Source organism: Aureococcus anophagefferens, assembly GCF_000186865.1.
Source record: "Aureococcus anophagefferens unplaced genomic scaffold AURANscaffold_1, whole genome shotgun sequence".
NCBI lineage: Eukaryota > Pelagophyceae > Pelagomonadales > Pelagomonadaceae > Aureococcus > Aureococcus anophagefferens.
The window spans coordinates 2,564,650-2,567,541 of record NW_008705561.1 but is presented as its reverse complement, the minus strand read 5'-3'; positions in this window follow the sequence as shown (position 1 = coordinate 2,567,541).

The window sequence follows — 2,892 nt, the reverse complement described above, 5'->3', positions numbered from 1 at the left end:
AAACGGACGANAGAGAGCCCGCGATTACCGCCACGGACGTCGACGCCGAGATGCAAGACCCGGCGCCCGCGAAGCGGGCGCGGCGGGGCGCGCCCGCCAAGCCGCCCCCGAGCCCGGGCGTCGGCGAGTCCGCGCGGCCGGGCGGCCGCTCCGCGACCGCCATGCGGCGCGACGGCCCCGCCTCCGCGGCGCGGGACTCGACGTCGAAGTCGCGGAGCCGCCACGCGCCGTCGCCGCCGCGCCGCCGCCGCTCGCCGTCGCCGCGCCCCGGCGCCGCCGCCGCCCCGCCGCCGCCGCGCGCGGCCGCGGCCGCCGCGCCGCCGCCCCCGGCCGCGGGCGCGTCGTCGATCGACACGCAGCTCGCCGAGGAGTGCGCGCGGCTCGCGCTGATCGACCTCGCCGCGCTGACGGCCAAGCGCGAGGCGTCGCAGCGGGCCCGCGACGAGACCACGGCGACGTTCGAGCTCGACGCCGCGGCGGAGAAGGACGGCTACGCGCGCGCGGCCGGCCACGAGCAGCGCATCGTCACCCTGCGGCGCGTCAAGGCGCGCGCCGCGGCGGGCGGCGGCGGCGAGGCGCCGGGGCTGGGCTGGGTGTGCAACCAGCTCAAGTCCGGCTGCGCCTGCCGCCGCGGCGGCCTGCGGAAGGGCGAGGCCATCGCGGTCGACGCGTCCTGGTTCCGGCCGAACGACGCCCACGCGCAGCTGCAGCGCCTCTTCGACGAGGCGTTGCAGGCCTACGAGGAGGCCGTCGCGGCGGGCCGCGACGACGACGCCAAGGCCGCGCTCCTCAAGCTCGAGGGCGACAAGGAAGCGACGCCGAAGCTCGTGGCCCTCCGGAAGCTACTTTGCGCAACTTGCCGACTGCTCTTCGCCGCGAGCACGGCAAACGCGCGCGCCGCGGGTGACGCGGTCGTCCTCGCGCTCAAGGTCACCAAGTACCTCGGCGAGGACTGCGCGTCGGACTACCCGTGCGGCGTCAACTTCGCCACGCGCGAGCTCGTCGCCGCGATCTGCACCTTCCAGCACACGAAGGAGTCCGACCCCAAGCCCCCGGGCGCCCACGGCCCGGGCAGCGACACGGGCTACCCGGACATCGGCCACCGCGTCCGCGACGCGTCCAAGTGCGACGGCTGGTGCTTCATGTGCAACACCATGGACGGCATCAAGGAGAGCCGGGAGGAGTGGCTCCGCGACTCGCCGCTCGAGGAGCGGGGCGAGCGCTCCCAGGAACAGTACCGGCGCAAGCACGAGAACTACGCCCACGTCTTCGAGACCTACAAGCAGGGCCTCAAGTGCCACTACTGCCCGCTCGTCTGCGACGAGGAGAACCAGACGGGCTTCTGCATGTGCCACACGATCGACGGCGCCAAGCACAAGTTCAACGAGCAGGGCCACAAGGGCATGAGCGGCCTCTGCATCGTCGGCGCGAGCTGGAAGTTCAAGGACTTCAAGGCGCGCGCCGACAAGGAGAAGACGCTCTGCCACGACTACATCGCGTGCGAGAACTGCCACAAGCGGTTCCACACGGACCGCGGCCTCTGAGCCGCCGCGCGCGCGCTAAGTCTCAGCCGGCCAGGGCCATGTGCTGCGCAGCCATGGCAGCGCGCCGCGCGCTCCGCCGTACTTCAAGCGCGTGTGCCTAGATTGCCCCCTGCTGCCCTGTTCACGACAAGGCACGAGAAGGCCCGACGCCAGGCGCCCGAGGCACCACCATGGGCGGCGGCCTCTCGTCGCGCGCGACCGTCGACGCGAACAACCTCCACGGGCTGCCCGTCATCGTCACGCGGCGCCGAAAGTCCCAGCTCGCCGAGGACGCGTCGCCGGCGCAGCTCGAGGTCCACATCCTCGAACGCTGTCTGCCCCCGCGTCCCCCACCCGGGCGCGACCCGCGCGCGCGGCGGACCCCGCGCCCCCGCAGGCGGCCCGGCGGACCTCCTGAAGCTGCGCCCGAGCCTCGCGCTGCCGCCGCCGGGCACCGCCGCGCACCACGCGCACATGGCCCGCGTGCTCTCGAGCCCGGACGACCTCGACGCGTTCGCGGCCTTCCTGCTGCGGGGCTTCGCGGCGGAGCCCCTCCAGTTCTACCTCGCCCTCGACGCCTTCGCCCGGGACCAGCTGCCCGCGGGCGCGGACCCCCAGCTGGTCGCGCGGCGGCACCGCCGCCGGTCGTCGCTCGCGGGCGGCGCCGCGGCGGCGGCGCCGCCGGCGACCGCGCGCGTCGACGCCGCAGCCCGCGCGGCGGCCGCGGGCCTCTTCGCCGAGTTCCTCGCCCTCGATGCGCCGTCGGCCGTGCACGTGGCCGCGGCGACGCGCCGCGACGTCGAGAACGCGCTCGACGGCGGCCGCGCGGACATCGACGTGTTTCGCCCGGCCGTGGGCGAGGTCCTCGACGGCCTCGCGCGCGACAAGCTCCGGCCCTTCGTCGAGGAGCAGCGCGCGTCGCGCCTCGCCTGGCTCCGGGCGCTCAAGGCCCTCGGCGCGCTCCGGGCGGGCGAGCACCGCCTCGGCGCGCCGCCGCGCGAGCGCACGCGCGGCAACTCCGTCGTCCGCGAGCCGTCCGCGGCGCTGGTCTCGAGCTTCGCCGGCGACCTCCGGGCCGTGCTCCGGAACGCCGTCGACCGCCGCCGCGGCTCCGACGCCGCGAAGCGCCGCGGCGCCATGTGCTGGGTCGACCCGGAGACCGCCGCGCGCCAGGCCTAGGCGCGCCGCCGCGCGCCGGGCCCCAGCCTTCCCCGCCGCCGCGCGCCCCGACGGCGCGCGGCCCGCGCCTCCCCGCCCCAACCCCTCTTCCTTTGAACTCAAACTTGCACTGCACTGTTAGCCTTTGCGCCGCCGCGCGCCCCGACGGCGCGCGGCCCGCGCCTCCCCGTCCCAACCCTTCTTCCTGAAA